The following is a 19,824-nucleotide window of genomic DNA, read 5'->3' on the forward strand; positions in this document are numbered from 1 at the left end:
CCACTGAGTTCAAGACAGCTTTATGAGAGCTATGCCAAGTGCAGAGTAGACACTGGGCTATGATAACACAAAGGTGTGGTTTTCTCTTATAATCATGTAAACCACAGGACTATATGCATATATATACATATATATATATCATATAGTATATATATATAGTAGATAGTGTATATATATTTATGTGTGTGTATATAAATATATGGAGAGAGAGAGAGCGAGCGAGCGAGCGAGCACAATACTGGTGCAGGCTTTGCTGTCATCAGGAAATAGAGAGAAAGGAACAACCGTGGTATTTAAAGAGAAATGACATAGTATGTTTCTAGTTCTAAGCAGCAACATGAGTTTATCCACTTACCTACACGCCTAACTCAAATTCCCAAAATCTTCTATTTCATAACAGAAACCATAAGGGAATCAGCCAAGTATTTGCAATTTTCTATCACCATAAATTGAAGTGAACATGAAGTTAACATACAAAAGAGATATACAAATTCAGTAATCTCAAAGCAAAGTTCTCCAAATGAAAGCAACTATGGAAAAAAAGAAAAAACCAAAAAACCACATAAAGGCACTACTGGAAAAAACCAAGTGGTGGGAACCAGGGAAAACCGAGTCATGCTATCTGGGGGTGGAATGGGAACAAATTTTAATCTTTGTGCACAAGTCAAGGGAAGTGTTGGCTCATTCTTCAAGGTTACATTTCGGTGGTATGATCAGTAAAAAAATAACAGAAAATATTTGAGTGAACAAATAAACATATACACACCCCCTCAAAACACAGATAAAAACTAAACCCAAGTACCTTGTGAGTAATAAATATGAAAATATACAGCCTTACTTAAAAGACAAAAGATCTTACATTATAATTAAAAAATTAACTTGGGGCGCCTGAGTGGCTCAGTCGGTTGAGCGTCTGACTTCAGCTCAGGTCATGATCTCACAGCTCATGAGTTCGAGCCCCGCATCAGGCTCTGTGCCGACAGCTCGGAGCCTGGAGCTTGCTTCAGATCTGTGTCCCTCTCTCTCTCTCTGCTCCTCCCCTGCTCACGTTCCATCTCTCTCTCTCAAAAATAAATAAATGTTCAGAAAAATTATCTAAATGCTCATTACAGGAAACACAAGTAAAAGATATGGTACAGGAGAAAAAGAAGAGTAAAAAAACATTTACGGAGCATTTAATGCTTGTCAGTCATGTTCCAAGCCCTATAAAGATTTTTATTTTATGTTATACTAATACCAACTACACAAGGTAAGTACTATTTTATTACTGTGTTGCAAATGGGAAAACAGAATCACAAGGCCACTAACTAACTTTCTCAAAGCCACACAGGTCACTCAGCAGGTGATCCATGAGGTTTCTGCCTTAGGTACAAAAAGAAAAAAGAAAAAGGTAAAACATAGCTGATGAATTCAAGCAAAAAAGGAACGATGTGCAATATTAACATAAACACTACCATTTCTCCATTGTTTGGTGCTGAAATATTTGACCAGGAAATTGTACACACGTTCCCATAAAACAAAGCAAAAAAAAGAAACAAACACAGAAGAGACATGACAAACATTTATAACAAAATTCAAGCGACTGAAATATCCTTATTAAAATATACAGAATACAAGGTAATTCAACCAGATCATCAACAGTATCTACAGAATTTTAAATTGACAAAAGGTCATATACGTAAATGCTATCAGTTTTTATAGGAGGAATAGCCCCAATCTTCCCAGAGAGAGTAAGGACCAACCATTATAATTTTCCATATATAAATGAAAGAATACACAAATGAACGGATAGCTCTTTCAATTTTTGACAGTTCAAGTTGATTAAAAAAATTATTTTGTAAACGTAATACGTACTTTGTTATTTAAGAAACCACATGCACAATTAAATTCAAAAGGCAGAAATTTCCTGACTATAATGTAATAAATAGTTTTAACTAGAAATAAGTGAAGTAAATCACTTGGTTTCAGGATGTATAATATGATATCCTATGAGGTAGGTAAAAAAAGCACATGTGTATGGTGGCACCTGGGTGGTTCAGTTGGTTAAGCGTCCAACCTCAGCCTAGGTCACGATCTCGTGATTCGTGAGTTCAAGCCCTGCGTCAGGCTCTGTGCTGACCGCTCAGAGCCTGGAGCCTGCTTCTGATTCTGTGTCTCCCTCTTTCTCTCTGCCCCTCCCCTGCTCGCTCTCTCTCGCTCGCTCTCTCTCTCTCTCTCAAAAAACAAATAAATAAACATTAAAAAAAAAAAAAAAAAGCACATGTGTGTGTCCACATATAAATGCAATGAGAAAAAGATGTGGGAACTGATGAATGTTAAGAACACATGAGTGAGAGACACCGGGTGGCTCAGTCAGTAAAGCGTCTGACTCGGTTTCAGCTCAGGTCGTGATCTCATGGTTCGTGAGTTCAAGTCCCGAGTTGGGCTCTGTGCTGACAGCGTGGAGCCTGCTTGGGATTCTCCGTCTCCCTCTCTCTCTGCCTATCACCTGCTTGTGCGCTCTCTCTCTCTCTCTCTCTCTCTCTCTCTCTCTCAAAATAAATAAATTAGCTTTAAAAAAAAAAGAACACGAGTGAGCTTTTATTTTCACCAATGCTTCCACGTGTGTGTATTTTTATGTATACACATTATACAGTTGGAAAAATGCATTAAATGTATCAATGTCTGTATTTCCTGGAGGGCATATCATGTCTACCTAGCAATCTGTACACTATTTCTCTGTAAAGTCTTCAAATTATTCTCAGAAGTAAAAGATAATTTTGTCATATAAATAATCTTTCACTCCCCCCACCCCTAAAAAAAAGCCTCACTGCATTATGATTTTTCAAGGAACGTAAAAGTAGTGAAATTAATTTGATAAGTAGAATGTGAGCCTTTTAACTAGGAATTACTGAAATGAAATGAATAGCCATGTCTCTATGACTGCCTTTACAAGATTCGTTTAAAAAAATGAAATATTACAGATACATTCATTTTTATATCCCAACATATTCCTTTAAAGAAAAAAAATATAGCATCTTTTTTCCCTAATTTAAAAGTTAATTACCATGCTGTAATTGTGAAGTTTGCTTTAGGAAAAAAAAAAAGGAATCTATCTCTTATCATCTTTAAATTTAAAATAACTTGATGACAGTAGAAGTAATCATTACATCCTTCCAGTGTCAGAGTCCCAGATGGCGTGGTAAAAAAATGAATAATCAATAACAATTTAGCACTCATTATGTTTATAGAAAATTATAATGATTAGATTCAACTTGTGCACATATTTTCCAAAAATGCATTTATGCATAAAATTATATTTTGTTTAATTTTAATTACACGTTACATTCTTTTAAAATGTAATTATCAAGGTATATTCTCCAGTTCCATAAATTACCCCATGAATAAAACAACAACAATTCAAACTACCATCAAAAAGGTACAAATGAAGGCATGTACATCCGAAAAGAGAAAGTCTCTTAAAGCTCTCGTGCATATGGTTGCAATTATTTATGCATGATGAATGGCGGACAGGGCTTCCAAGAATAAAGACAAAAGTTGTGACATAACGATTCTGGGGTGGGGGCGGGACGGGGAATGTCTTCTGTCCGCGTAAGTTGGTACTTTTACCAGGATCATGTGATTTGAAAAGAAAATTGAAAATAGAAGAAAAATTTTAATGAAGAACATGGCCAAGCCAATATTTTCAACAGCTACGAATAACTGACTCAGATGCTTTTACTCGGTTCAATAAGCAATGGGGAGTCATAACAGAAAAGGAACAGTGTGTATATATAGTGCTTCATTTGAGGGAAATTTATTTGATAATGTACTATTAAAAGGTCAAGGAGGGGCGCCTGGGTGGCTCAGTTGGTTAAGCCTCTGACTTCCGCTCAGGTCATGGTCTCATGGTTCGTGGATTCAAGCCCCACGTTGGGCTCTGTGCTGACAGCTCAGAGCCTGGATCCTGCTTCAGATTCTGTCTCCCTCTCTGCCCCTCCCCAACTCACATCCTCCCCCACTCTCTCAAAAATAAATAAACATAAAAAAAATTTTAAGGGCACCTGGGTGGCTCAGTTGGTTGAGTGCCTGACTTCAGCTCAGGTCGTGATCTCACTGTTTATGGGTTCGAGTCCTGCATCGGGTTCTGTACTGGTAGTGCAGAGCCTGCTTGGTATTCTCTCTCTCCCTCTCTCTCTCTGCCTCTCCCCGACTTACTTTCTCTCTCTCTCTCTCAAAAATACATAAATAAACTTAAAACATTTTTTTCAAGGAAAGGAAGCCTAAATTCAAGGCAGTCAATTGAATCATGACTATTCTGGTGGTTCTCAAACTTTAGTTTGTGCATCGGAATCACCCGGACCATTGTCAGAACAGAGATTGTTGGCACCCATCCCTAGAGTAGGTCTTGCATTTCTAGAAATTCCTAAGTGCTGCCGATGCCTCTGAGACCACACCTGGAGAGCCACTTATCCAGTAGTTCACCGAAAGCATAAGGAACACCTGCACTAGTATGGTTCATTAAGATCATATTGAACTAGAAATGACAGAAAATCTAACACGGTCTAGATTAGAGTGTATTTATTTTTCTCCCTTACAAATTCAGGAGGAATGTCTTCATGGCTCACACAGTTGCTCAAGAACATCACTAAAAAGCCAAACTCTTTCGCGCTTCAGATCTGTATGGTATGTGACTTTTATCCTCATGGTTGCAGGACAGCTGCTGCACCTCCAGTCATTGTATCCCTGTTCTGCGCAATAGCAAAGCAAAGCAAACCTCTCTCCTAGATGGGCTTTTTGTTTTTTGTTTAGAAGGATTATCTTCCCCGGGGGGATTTATACCAACATCTCAATAATAAAGTGCGCTTACAGGACTTTCTCTCTCCAACTCTAAAGGTGATTGGATAGAAAGCAAAGCAAATTATTGGCTGTCAGACCTGTCCTTTTGAACAAAATTAGGATTCGGCTAATAAAAAAGTAGTCATGACGGGCACCTGGGTGGTTCCGTCGGTTAAGCGTCCGACTTCGGCTCAGGTCATGATCTCACGGTTCCTGAGTTCCAGCCGAGCATCAAGCTCTGTGCTGACAGCTCGGAGCCTGGAGCCTGCTTCCGATTCTGTGTCTCCCTCTCTCTCAGCCTCTCCCCTGCTCACATTCTGTCTCTCACTCTCTCAAAAATTAAAAAAACATTAAAATTTTTTTTAAAAAGTAGTCATGGGCATTGGGTAGGGGATTAGCAACATCTGCCACACAGAAGAGTGACTGTAGACACGAGAGGCTAGAACAAGAATGCATAGATCTGCAACACTGATTCCTAAATTCCTCACATCTTTCCAACCCCAGCTTAAACAGAATTCCTTGATGAAGCCTTACGGGACCCACAACTTTCAGATTCAGGGCTCCTGGTATTTAGCCCTATGGCAACTAGAATAATGAGGCACCAGGAAGTTGATTGAAGACCAGAACATCCAGGGCAGATGGGGCTCCTATCCACAGACAGGAGGTTTATGGCAGCAGCTTTCAGCCTTAGTGGACCTGCTTTCCAAGGAGTCAAGAAGGCTGCTAGTATGAGTGTTGGAGCCCAGGAGACAGGTGGTAGATGGGCTCTGAAGCCAGGGGTGGAGGGAAAAGCATGACGAAGGAGTCTCTGCTCTGTTTGTCTTTGGGAGAAATATTATAGCCCTTAAAAAAGAACAGGATACTATTAAAAAGGAACGATGAGAACATCTTTGAAGAGAGAGTTTGGAAATTTGAGAATATGACACAGAAACCAACAGTTCTATGGAGAGACTGAGAAAAAGGTAGAGCTCAGCATCATGGTAACGTACTAGATGAAGGTGAGCACGTTTTGTACATGAGAAAGCCAAGGGAGAAAACAAGATAGGAACTAAAGAGTTGAAGACATGAATAAAAAGATCCAAGAGGCCCAGCATTTGGCTAACAGGAGTTGGAAAAAGGTAGGGAACAGAAATAACAAGAGAGAGATGATAACCAAAGAATAATAGAATACCACTTCCCTCGGTGAAGAAAAGCATCCGTCCTCAGACTGGAAGAATGTTTTGAAGTACCAGGTAGAAAAAATAAGATACAATCAGCATGCTAACGATGAAGAAGAATTAAAAATATTTACAGAAAAGGGGCGCCTAGGTGGCTCAGTCGGTTAAGAGTCTGACTCTTGATCTCAGCTCAGGTCTTAATCTCAGGGTCCTGAGTTCAAGCCCCACATTGGGCTCCATGCTGGGTGTGTGTGTGTGTGTGTGTGTGTGTGTGTATGTGTGTGTACGTACACACACACACACACACCACAGTTACAATTATATATATTTATATATACACACCTCACATAGTTGTAATTACATATATATTATAAATATCATATATATATATATATATATATATATATTTACAGAAAAGGGAAAACAAAAGACATTCTTCCTACCGAGGAACAAAGAAGACAGTATCAGAATTCACTAGAAACTTAGATAGTAGAAGACAACAGAGTTCAATGCCTCCAAGTTGTGAGAGGAAAAGTTGCTGAACTCAGAATTCCATAATCTTCAAATTGATAATAGCAATTTATAACCAATTAAATTTCCAACCAGGAGTAAGGGCAAAGGAAAGACGATATTAGACATGTAGGAATTTTTTAAAGTACTGTCAATGTACCCTATATATTTCTTCCAGTTTTATTGAGATGTAATTGCCTTCTAACGCTGAATTAGTCCAAGGCATACAAGATAATGATTTGGTATATGTATATAGCGTGAAATGGTTACCACAATAAGTTAACATCAGTCACTCACATATAGTTGCAATTTTCTTTTCCTTAATAAGTACTTTCGAGATTTACCCTCTTGGCAACTTTCAAATATGCATATGGTGGTATTGTGAACTCTAGTCAGCAAAGCTACACATTACACTCCCATAACTTATTTACCTGATAACCAGAAGTTTTTATCCTTTGAATGCATCCTACATTTAAAAAAAGAAAGGGGTGTCTGGGCGGCCCAGTCGGTTGAGCGTCCGACTTCGGCTCAGGTCATGATCTCACAGTTCATGGGTTCGAGCCCTGCATCAGGCTCTGTGCTGACCGCTTGCTTAGAGCCTGGAGCCTGCTTCAGATTCTGTGTCTCCTTCTCTCTCTGCCCCTCCCCAGCTCATGCTTTGTCTTACTCTGTTTCTCAAAAATAAATAAATGTAAAAAGAAAAAAAATTTTATAAAAAAAATAAAATAGAAAGAAAGAAAGAAAGAAAGAAAGAGACTCAAAGAGATGCCCCAGAAAATTTAAAGGAATACCACCCAAAAAGGAATACCACAGGAGAACCTGTTGTATGTTTTTTTTTTCTTTTACTACATACATTGATTACTTTCATTTCTTTTTTTTAAAAAAAAAAAAACAACTCTGAACATAGGAGTTGACAGAGGTGTTAAAAGAACCAAGGGAATACACAGAGAAACAAGAAAAGGAGATGATTTCGGAAGTGGTGAGGAAAAGCCAATGTAAAAATTAGTGCAGACATTTTTAGCAGTTGTGTTCAGAAAAGTTCATGGGATTGGACCAATATGCCACTGTCATCACCAGAAGGCCGAAGATCTCTTTAGGGGTGGAGAGGAGCAGGAGAAACAAAACCAGATTTAAGAGGCGAAAAGTGATAGGGGTGAGCAAAGAGGGAAAGGCATGAAGCCACTGAACTCTGAGGAATTATTTTATGTTTTTAGAGGGGACAGACATAGGGAAGGGCAATGGTAAGGTGAAAACAAGCCCATGCTTGACTAAGGAAAAGATTTGCTCTTTTTTAAAATTATTTTTTAATATTTATTTATTTTTGAGAGAGAGACAGAGGAGGGGAAGACCAGAGACCAGAGAGAAGGAGACAATCTCTCCTCCAAGAGGGAGAACCGATTCTTTGGGGAGGTTAAAAAAAAAAGTGTATTTCTCTCATGCATGAAGCACAGGCCTACATATAGTTCAAAACCAGGGGTGCCAAATATTTTGTGGTGTTAAAACTTTCATGGGGCAGGAAGATAGGAAAAAAAAAAAGTGTCCAAAAAGCCTCCTTAGGTAGATGGTAATGAAAACAAAACAGAAACCTGAGAAACCCTACTGTCGTTCAACACCCAGACATAGCTCGCGCTGAAGAATATAAATATTGAGTGCAAAAAGTCAAGTCAGACAGAAATCACCAGCTGAGGTGTGCGCCAGAAGGCAGACTAACCTTGCACCCCCTCTCATGGACCCCGATGGAGCATTCTCACTTTGCTATCCTCGCCAGACCTGGAGCAGGAAGAAGGACCGACTGAAAGGCAAGACAGGATCTGTTGGGAGAGCTCAGTGTTGCCTTTCTTCTCTTAAATTCATATCCTTTTAGATGTTGCTTTCTAAACAGCAAACACTATCAACAGTGCAAAGAAGGGAATTCCCAAAACGTATGTAGCTTGCGGTGTAGCTCAGGCTTGTAAATGCAGCCGATGCCCAGGGTTGTATTTCAGGTAACTTTCTGGTTTGGATCCGACCGTGACCTTGCTGAATGCCCACAGCGCCGTACTTTCCTTTCACGAAATTTCCAAGCTTAATGTTGCTACTGCTTGTGTCCCACTAAATGGAAACCTTCATGTGAGCAGGGCCCTGCTAATTATACAAGATGAAGCGTGTTCAGACAGAGCCCAGCATGTCTGAAACCCTCGGGAATTATTAGCCATTGATATTTTTCTAACAGTAGTGGTAGCAATGCTGTTAGTGTCCCTGTGACCAACCCCCTCACCATGGTATCGGCATATAAGTAAGCACTTGATTAATACCTGACAAATACATGAAATAAAATTCAAGCCAGGGATTCCCCGTTTTCTCCATTTTGACCCTTTCACTTTTTTGAAACCGACATCGGACACAAACAAAACACCCCCGCGCCTTCATTTAACATATTTGAAACCCAGGGACGCACCTGGGATGGAGTCTCAGCTGGCTCTCACTTGATCTCAGGTTACACAGGGTATGTTTACGACTCTCAAAATTAATGCAAAACTTATTATCTCATTTTTTTGTTTTCCCAACGAGCATGTCTCCCTAAATCACAGCCTTCCGATTCAGACACAGCAGCCGATAAAGTCCACACCTGACCCGGCATAATCGTCCCCACTTACTCACGATGAGGCTGTCATCATAAATGCCACCAAATATTAATGAGAAGGGACTCAGGCTTGTGGCTGCCTCAGAGAGCACTCAGGATGGAAAATCAATCTTGGGGCCAGCGTCAGAGGGAGACGGTCCCTCTCAGCAGCGCGCCGTGCTGGATACATTGCGAACACGCAGTACCTTTTACTTATCGGAGAAGACAAATGAGCCTCGGATGAAATATGTCTGTCAGGTTTCAGCAGCTCGACCGTGAGCACCCAACTCTGAAATATGATAATTATCAATCAATGTTAAATGCAATCTGGAATCCCAAAAACAGATTGTCATTTGCAGATGATAGTCGACATAAGAAATTCATGGGCGTCGGCTGTTGGGGCATGTATGCAACATACATATGTCCTTTCCTTAGAAGATGTGTGGGAGTGTTACTGATAGCAAGGTCAGGCATCCAGACAGAAGACCTGTGTGCCCCTTGCCCTGCACCCTCATAAAAATCGTGACTCCTTCTAATGGTGTCTGTTTGCATGGATTATAGCAGGAAAATAGAAAAAACAACGACAACACAGAAATACTCATTGAGCATTCACTGTGTGTCAAATGCTCCATCAATCGAATTCACATTTCATCCTTCCAACAGTCCTATGAGGTAGGAACGTCTACCTCCATTTAGGAGATGGGCAGACAACCAAGGCCCTGGAAGACTGAAGGCTGGCCACACACAGCAGACCCGGGCCTATCTCAAAGCTTATGGTTTCCATCACCGCATTACATGGAATCATTCGGGGATATCCTAGAACAAAAAGCCATTCTTCCATGGTAATAACCAATCACAAAGTAAAGAACATGGTGAATTACCTGGCTATATATCTGTATCCCTGTCTTTCTATCTTTCTATATCTCTATCTCTCTCTCCTTATATTTAGCAATATAATCTGAAACAATTTAAATGTGTTTCATCGTTGCAACTGTAATATATTGCCACACACTATTAAATGGTTGCAAAGCTTGTAAATAATACATTGGGGCCAAGAATACAGCTTGAAATGAGATGGTTTCCTGGCAACACAGGGATCCAGGTGGGACTCCACACGGAAAGACACTGGGCGTTGATGCAATAATGCCAAGATTCTGCATCTGGCATAACCATTCTCGGAGGTGACCAGGTGAGGATCATTTATAACAAGTAAAAATCCATAGTACCGTTGTTCCCACGCCATTTGACCCACCCTTGGATAACCTAGTGGGATTAAAAACATACAAATATCTGAACCCCACTCCTAGGAATTCGGATGTGGTTGATCTGAGGTGGGATCCAGGTATTTGTATGTTTTTTTTTAAGTTCCCCCAAGTGATTCTAAGCCGCATCCTCAGTTGCCATCTACAGATATTAAATGAGATAAAAGGACCAAGATGAAATTTAAATAATGGGCAGAATAGGAGAAAATATTCTTGCTGTTATCTCTGGGTATGAGGACCATGTTCTTGAAATATTAACCATGTACTTTCCCCTACTATTTCTCTTTTCTCCTTTGTCCTTAATCGCTGGGCCCTACAATACTTCTCTGTGCCAAATGAGAGAAGGAATGTAATGGCAGAAAGCAAGAATAAAAGGAGCCTCCCCTGGATTTTCTCTTTTTATAAAAATTGGGGAGCAAACCTTGTCCAACTCTCTCTGGTAGAGAAATTTCCCAGCACAGACAGAAGGGTGAAAGTTGGAGGTTGATAATTTAAGTATATGCATCTGTAGTATAGACTTGGTATATACATCTTAGTATAGATTGAGTATAGTATAGATTGAGTATAAACATAGTTCAGAGAAAAGAGCTATGGACTATATTCTTGAAGAACGAAGATTGGCCAACTCCCCAAAGTATCCAAGTACAGAGGTATCCAAGGACAGAGGTGTCTTAGACCTCATTTTTTAGATGGGATCCCAGGGAGGCAGATGATGCCAGAGGTAGGTAAAGACAGCATTTACCTCTAGACAGTGGATTTAAACAACTTCCTGTAAGTGTTTTATACAAACAGTATGGACTAGAACAGAGAGACTCTATCACCCAAGAGGTACTGAAATAGCAGAGGATCCCTGACTCTGGAAAACTGGGGCATCTCCATGGTTATCCGTGCAGATGGGCGATAGATAACTAGATTACCTGGGGGGGGGGGGTCTCAGCAGACACTAAGAACAAGATGTCCATCCCTCCTCCCAAGGCCTTGGCATTTTACAATCCAAATTTTAGACATAATCCCCAAAAGAAGGTTAGGAGTCTACAGATTGCTGTATTAAATGTCTGCTACCAGGACAAAATGAGGAATTTCAATAAAAATTAAAATTTTAGGAAGAAGAGGATTTCGCTCTGCATCTATGGGCTGACATTGGTACCCACCATACTTCAACTCCAGTAAACTTGCTTTTCTGCACTCACGTTCCCTGATTCATTCACCACACTGGCCCAGCTTCGGTGTGCTTCTGCCTACAAAGGCCACCCTTGTGTTTCTCTTCAGAAAACTGCCCTTGCACTGTGCCCACTGAAAAGCAGGCCAGGAGCGTTGGGTCTTTCCGAGGGCAGCCTTGAACCAATGACTGACTGATGCAGGAGTATAAAAGCCCAGCATCCCCGCCTGAGGCTAGCGTGACTCCCAGATGGGGCTCTGGAGTCCCATCCAGGGTCAGGCTGAGCCTGCCCCTCGTGGGATTTAATTTCTCTTCCTCTGCTATTCTGTTTCTGTCACTTCCTTACCCCTTTCTCCCAGGAGCACATCCTCCAAATGACTTTCTCAAATGACTTTCTCATGGAGCCTCATCTCAGGACCTGCTTCTGAGGAGCCTGCCATGAGGGGAAGCCACAGCACAGCCCCGTGCAAACTCTTTTTCTTCAGGACTCCTGTCACCTCATGCCTCCACTCCTGCCATGTTTCCTTTCCACATGCCAACCTCTTTCTGTGACATAAGGCCTTTATTAACCAGATTGGTACCCATCACTCTGGTTTCTTTCCTTTTTTTTTAAGTTTACTTATTTTAAAAAGAAAATTTTAAATGTTTTTTGAGAGAGAGAGAGAGAGAGCATGCACACGCACACACATACACACACAAAAGCACGAGTGGGGGAGGGGCAGAGAGAGAAGAAGACACGGAATCTGAAGCAGGATCCAGGTTCTGAGCTGTCAGCACAGAGCCCAACGGAAGGCTGGAACTCACAAACTATGAGATCATGACCTGAGCTGAAGTCGGTCGCTTAACCAACTGAGCCACCCAGGCTCCCCTCTCTTCTTTTCAGTCTTTGCCTCACCCTTGAGATTCGAGCAACACCGAACTATAGTCCCTGAAGGCACAGACGACTTCACATGTCCCTGTGTTGATTACTCTGCACAGACTACCTCTTCCTCCCTGTCCTCCTGGAAACTCCTACGTCAACCACAACAACACACAGCCTTCTCAGAAAACCTGCTTGGAGTTCCGTAAGTCACCAGCCTCAGCCAAAAAAGAAATCCCCCACTTTCACAAAGATTTAATCCCTCCGCCTTTGGCTTTACCTCCACCTTGTTCACAGTTCTACTTGATATTTAGCACACTTGATTTAAAAAATTTTTTTAACGTTTATTTATTTTTGAGACAGAGAGAGACAGAGCATGAACGGGGGAGGGTCAGAGAGAGGGAGACAAAGAATCTGAAACAGGCTCCAGGCTCCGAGCGGTCAGCACAGAGCCCGACGCGGGGCTCGAACCCACGGACCGCAAGATCATGACCTGAGCCGAAGTCGGCCGCTTAACCGACTGAGCCACCCAGCGCTCCTAGCACACTTGACTTTAATTTGTTTATCTGCCTTTGCTACTCGATAGGAATTCTTTGTTGGCAAAAACTGTACTTGCCCCGCACTGTCCTCAGTACATAGCAAACAGCCTATAGCACTGGAAATGCTGTATTATTTCTCTCTTCAAGAATGTTTTCCATCATCTCTCAACATGAATAAACCCCAGCAATTTACCCATAAGTCCACCCCCTGCTAGCAAAATCATTTCCTAAAACATGCAAATATATGCAAATTTTTGTATACATTTGAAATTCTGCCATTCTTGTAATCTATAACACTTACTCTACCATTTCCCTCATGCTTTTCCATGCCACCTAACAGTTTTGTAAAATCTAGGTTTACCCCCTCTCTGATGAGGTCAGGGATTATATCATATTCAACCTTGCTCCCTCTAGCATGCACTTGGCAAGAATGTGTCAAATGAGTAATGAATGAACGAGACACATAAACGAATGTAACTCTTGCTTTCCTGATATTTCAAAAAACTTCAGATGCAGACTTATGACTCAAACTTTCTCATGCCCCCACTAGGGAATAGCGCCTTGTAGATGCTCAACAAATAGTCGTTGAATGGAAATATTAAGTGTTTTAACAGTCAATTTCCACATGAGTTAATTCCACACTACCTAATTTTACAGGAAGGGGAATGTAAGTTACGGAGAGCCGTCAGGAATTTCAAAAAGCGCCCGTGAAAAACTAAAGATGAGAGATCACAGCTTTTGATTCATGACCAAGAATTTACTCCAGAAAGTCACTGGGTCTCTTTAAATTATATATCGTCAGCTTCTCATTACACCTTACAATATTAACCTCATGAATTATTCACGAACCTTGATTTACTCTCCATCACTGATTCCCAGCTGGTTATCATATTGCCAACATCAAGGCCACTACTAAAGAGCCTGCATTCAGAAAGAGTAGGACAGTGTCTGAGCTCTTATCCTCAAAAAGAACAATATACTTAACACCTACTCTATGCTAGGCATTGTGTTGGGTGGTTTATTTACATAAGCTTGTTTCATCTCCAACAAGCCCTTGGGGAAAGATTCGAGTATAATAATTAAGGTGTAGGTCTTTAGATAACTAGACTTCATAGGAGTAGAACAACGGCAGTCTTGTCCATTTAATCCTTAGCGCCTGCAAATACTATACTACAAGACAGTGTGCAGTAAATATGCACTGAATGAATGAATTTGCCTGAGGCTCCCAAGTTCATAACCTAGGAGCTGGGACTAGACTGAGGTTCCCCTCTTCTTCCCATCATGCCACGCTGTGTCTTCTGTAGTTGGCACCTCGGGGCACGGTGATCAGCATCCCCGGGGAGCTTTAGAGAAACACAAGATCTCATTCCCTCCACCTTCAGAACCACTGAATCAGAATCTGCATTTCACAAGAATTCCAGGGGATCCTTGTAGAGAGGGAAGTTTGAGAAGCGCTGTTGAAGGACGCGTTTTATGGGAAGCATCCAAGATCTGTAATAACTCTCATGTTTCATCGACACCTTATCATTTTCCAACAGAAGTGGAAGACCCAACTGCTAATAATCAAAAATGTAAATGGCCAAAATAGCCAATTATGGGGCACCTCCCCTGTGCCAGATGGTGTATCAGGGACCAGAATTACGAATATCAATAAGGACGGTGCCTGCCTTTAAGGGGCTCAGAGGTCAGTGCAGTTCTCAACCTGGGACCCATGCATTTTGCTTCCCCCGCCATGGGCAATCTGACCTGTCATACACACCACATTTTGCACTATGCACGTGAGTGAACTGAGGTACATTTTTCATCTGCAAAGGCCCAAAACTTTCATCGGACTTACAAGGGTAACTAAAAGTCATTTCCTTAATATCAAAAATAAAAATAAAAAATGGACCACTAATGCTAGCATAGAGGAAAATCATTTAAAATTTTTCACTTGAGTTTAACAGAATTCTATATATACCTATCTAAATATATATCCCCACACATAGATATGCTTCATGTATACACATATTATACCTACGTATCTGAAACACATCTCCATTATGGATACATACGCATGAACACTGAACTCTGTGTTCTATTTCTCTCTAGCCATTTGTCCTTACAAATAACAACAAAGCAGCGATAACAGCTGATACTTTTGAGACTCTACCGAGTGATTTTAAGCACTGCGTCAAGTTCATGACAATTAGAATTGACATGACAACTGGACATCATTCCCATTTTACAAATTGGTCCGCTGAGGCTGTGGAGGTAAGCTAACTGCCCAAGGCCACACAGCTGGAAAGCGCGAGTACCAGGACTCAAGGTGGGGGGACAGTCTGGCTCCCGCCAGGCCGTTAGCCACCACCCAGCCTGTTAATAAATGGAAATGTGCTGAGGACCATCAGCGGGGTTAACAGTGATGCTGCTGCTGGAACCAGAGAAGGAAGAAGAAGTTAGACGTGGAGCCAACCTAGTCCCCACGGGGCCATTAGAAGACCAGCTTAGGTTCTAGAAATCTGTCGCTTCGCTGTGTCAGACACGTGTGCGTGCACCAGAACAGACCGTGTATGTGTGTGCACGCATCACGCAACTCTAACTGGATACACGCAGATGTGTGCAAACGTGCACGTGTGCAGACACAGACGCGCACACTGCCGCACATTAGTGGTCCTGACTCAGGGGTGGAAATCGTTTCAGCCTCTCTTTCCGTTTCTTTGGCGAAACCTGTCTGCATATTCCATGGTAACCAGATCACTGATTCTGCAGGGGTTCTTAACCACATGCATCTGAATTACTGGAGGGGCTTGTTAATAATTCAAGTGCCTGATTCACTCTTATGTGGATCCTGAGAAACTTGGCGGAAACCCATGGGGGAGGGGAAGGAAAAAAAAAAAAGAGGTTAGAGTGGGAGAGAGCCAAAGCATAAGAGACTGTGAAAAACTGAGAACAAACTGAGGGTTGATGGGGGGTGGGAGGGAGGGGAGGGTGGGGGATGGGCATTGAGGAGGGCACCTTTTGGGATGAGCACTGGGTGTTGTATGGAAACCAGTTTGACAATAAATTTCATATATTGAAAAAATAAATAAATAAAATAAAATAAAAATTAATTAATTAAAAAAAATAATAATAATAATTCAAGTACCTGAAACGCAACCTAACCCACTGAAAAAACTATCTTCAGGGTTGGGCCCACGCAACTATAATTTTTAACAAGCTTTGGGAATGAATATATATATATATTATATATATTATATATATAATATATATATATATATATTTTTTTTTTTTTTTAAATGAGCTCTTCAAGCGTTTGTAAGGCTCAGCTAAGTTTGGGAACAAATGCTCTCTACTGACCCTTAAAGGTACCTTCAGACTTCCTGGCCATCTTATTAAGATGTGGCTTCCAGTCCAGCAAACCTGGGCTCAGGCCTGTGAGTCTACATGTCGAGCCAGCTGCCGCCGGTCTGTACAACACGCTGTGAGTGGCGAGGCTGAGTATCATTTTAATATTTATTTGCAGCATACGCGGTGGCCCCAGTTTTAGCACCCTGCAAAACTAGAAACGATGCCCTTTACCAGTCTGAGGACCAAAAGCACTCCGGAGGGTAAGAGCACCCTGGACTTCTCAGGAACCAAATGGAGAGATTTTTTTTTTTTTTTTTTTTGCTTTGGGGGGTGTCTGATGTGAACCAACTGAAAACAGGTTATTCACTGCAGACAGGAGGGCTGTTCCATGTCTTTCATACCAAAGTTCCCTCTGTAGCTTGCCAGCGTGGTTACTTGCCAGGACACAAAATGACAATCTAAATGTTAACAAGTTGTCATCAAAGAGTGATGACCACTTTCAAAGAACAAGTAATCCCCGACATCCTATAACGAGGTGATGGAAGACGTGATATTTTATTCATCCCGAGGCTTCATTAAGAAATCTTCTTTAAGGCAGCTGGGACTCTAGCACCTTATCTGGAGAGCTTTGCCACTGACTGGTGTAGTGATGGGTCAAACCTAAAAATTGCGAAGATGTATTGGCAAGAGGTAGATTTCGTGGGAAGAAGGGAAGCACCTTTTGAATGGAAGCATGCAAAATTTCTCTTGCCCACTGTACTCACAGAGGTCTGATTTCGCATTGCCGGAGGCATGCTGACCTAAGATCCTACCCGTTCATTGTGCAGCGGTTAGAGAAGCGGGGTGTGGGAAAGGGAGCTAATTCCCACCTGTGCCGCCCACGTTTCCACGTCCACATTTTCCAGGGACATGGAAAATGTCACAGCAGCAATTGTCACACACACAGCACATTGTCACAGCAGCAATAATAGAAATAACAGCAATCATCATCATCACTGTCATTATCACCATCATCCTCACCAGGCATGGAAGTTATAAGTGATAAAACCCAACTCAAATCGGCTTAAGAAAAAAAAAAACGAATAATTTATCGGCTTATAGAATTTTAAAATGCCTAAGTGGAATGAGGGGCCTTGATGACTGACACGGTATTTTGCTTTCTCTCTTCCTACTGTTCAGTTTTGTTGTCTTCCTTCTTGGGGTTGGAATCTCTCACAGGCAGACCCTCTCCAACGGAGACTTCTAGAAACTTTATGTTTACTAGCAGTACTCCCAAACGAATTCTTAACAACTAGGGCAACATTCCTGGGCATCGGGTCTCATTGGGCCAATCTGGCACCATATATTCGTTCGTCCATGAACCAGTCAGTTTGGCTGGGGGATGGAATGTACCCAGGGGCCTGGATCACAAGACCAACTCATGACTCTTAGGTGGGAGTCAGGGTAGCAGTTCTAAATCAACTAAATGACAGAAAGCAAAAGAAAGAACTGTTATCAGAAAACACTGGGGCGCCTGGGTGGCTCAGTCGGTTAAGCAACTGACTTCGGCTCAGGTCTTGATCTCAGAGTTCGTGGGTTCGAGCCCCGCGTCGGGCTCTGTGCTGACAGCTTGGAGCCTGGAGCCTATTTCAGATTCTGTCTCCCTCTCTCTGCCCCTCCCCCACTTGTGCTTTGTCTCTCTCTCTCGCTTGCTCTCTCAAAAATAAATAAAATGTGGGGCGCCTGGGTGGCGCAGTCGGTTAAACGTCCGACTTCAGCTGGGTCACGATCTCGCGGTCCGCGAGTTCGAGCCCCGCGTCGGGCTCTGGGCTGATGACTCAGAGCCTGGAGCCTGCTTCTGATTCTGTGTCTCCCTCTCTCTCTGCCCCTCCCCCGTTCATGCTCTGTCTCTCTCTGTCCCAAAAATAAATAAAAAACGTTGGAAAAAAAAATTTTTTTTTAAAATAAATAAAATGTAAGAAAAAAAAATTTTTTAAAGAAAACACTGTCTAGAGCAGACTACAATTCCATTTGATCCTCATAACACTAGGAGATAGATCGATGCACAATAGATATGTTCTATATACAAAGACAGACATATTCTGTTCCTAAAATGTGAAAAACGAAGCATAGAGGGATGTATTAGCAGGACTCCTTTGGTTTCAAGACATGGAATCTTCATTCAAAACAAGAGTGAAAGAAAAAAAAAAAAAAAAACCCAGAATCATAGGAGAGAAATATGTATTGGTTCACATAATGGAAAAGGGGAAAGTGCTGTTTCCTGTCACAGCTGAGTCCATAAGGCTGTCTCCCCCCCCTTGTGCTCAGGCACTGTCTTCCCTTACGGTGGTAAAGTTAATGCCGGTAACCCTATGACAGTATTGTCTTTGTGGTGACACCGGAGATAAACTTAGTGGTTTTTAACAACACCTTAACAATTTTTCCTAGAATGACTAGGATTTGGGTAGTGTGTAATCTAGACCCATCTTTACCCCAGCCACTGTGGACGTGGGTTATACCGACCAGCCAGTCTGAGTCACATCATTTTGTCACAAAAAACACAGGGATGCGATTGTCAGTTCCATCAGGTAAGCAAGAGGCAGTTATGGGAAAAAAAATAAATAGCCAAAAAAAACCTTTTAAGAGCCTGCTGTCTACTCCAAGAGATTAAGTAATTTATCCAAAGTCAAACCACAAGAAAGGACTTTCCATCTAGTTAAAATGGAGTAACAGGGACCAGGCTGACCGTCCCACCTACAGCCACAACCAGAACGATAAAAATAAAACTGATCAAATGTATGAAACAACAGTTTGCAAGACACTGGATTTCAACAACAGAGGACACTGATTCCCTGAAAACATGGGAAGCAAATGAAGTAACCCCTAGGACGTCCCCAGTTTACGAGATTGAGAGTTTTCCAGCCACAGAAAAGGGAGAGAGCTTGGTGGAAGCCCATGGACTCCCTGAGTTGAGGAATCAGAGAGGAGACAAGGAGACAAGGGGCCAGAGTTCACAAGACAGAACACTGGAGAGGAGAGAGATGCACACAGAGAGAATCCCAGAGATCTGCAGAGATCTACTGAGTACTTACACAGGATCAGACACAGTGCCCTCTCTATGAGCCAGACTGAAAATCCCTCCTCATTTATGGGGTCTTTGGTAGGGTACTCAGAAGGGTCTTGATTCAGGAGTTGTAAATAATTGATTAGCCCTAGGCAAAAAGCTACTTAGGTCCAACCTTACAAATATTAAAAACAAGACTTGAAAGGATCAAACTATCTCCAAGTAATTTAACTTAATTCTAGAACAGTGCTCAAGAATATATTAGAAAATAGGTAGTACCCAACAAGATCAAGTCTATTTGACACCATTTTTTTCTTTCTTAGGGGCACATAAACTAAGGTGGCGTATTTTAATAAGTGGTATCTTAGAGTTGCTGAAATATGGTTTTATTATAAGTTGGTCTTTCCCTGCTTTTCCCATTTTCTGAATCACGTTGCCCCACTGCGTCTTTCATAACATCCAAAAAACCCCGTGATGTGTCAGTTCACCGTTCTCCTGCCTCGACTTACCAGCTCTGTATCTGACATTCAACCAGGGCACCTTGA

The 19,824-nt window shown here is 41.7% G+C and overlaps 1 long non-coding RNA gene across 2 annotated transcripts; it reads left to right on the forward strand.

Annotated features, from left to right (window-relative positions):
* The first annotated feature begins 11,450 nt into the window (after positions 1-11,450).
* Positions 11,451-16,609, forward strand: LOC122236944. 2 transcript variants are annotated; one of them, XR_006215122.1, is made up of 4 exons: positions 11,451-11,515; positions 12,392-12,572; positions 14,998-15,159; positions 16,412-16,609. It is a non-coding gene; the product is annotated as an uncharacterized LOC122236944 (long non-coding RNA). The 2 variants fall into 2 exon arrangements; XR_006215121.1 differs by lacking the exon at positions 11,451-11,515 and having other exon boundaries at positions 12,336-12,572.
* The last annotated feature ends 3,215 nt before the right edge of the window (positions 16,610-19,824 follow it).

The sequence above is a fragment of the Panthera tigris genome, chromosome A3 (assembly GCF_018350195.1).
Source record: "Panthera tigris isolate Pti1 chromosome A3, P.tigris_Pti1_mat1.1, whole genome shotgun sequence".
Lineage (NCBI taxonomy): Eukaryota > Metazoa > Chordata > Mammalia > Carnivora > Felidae > Panthera > Panthera tigris.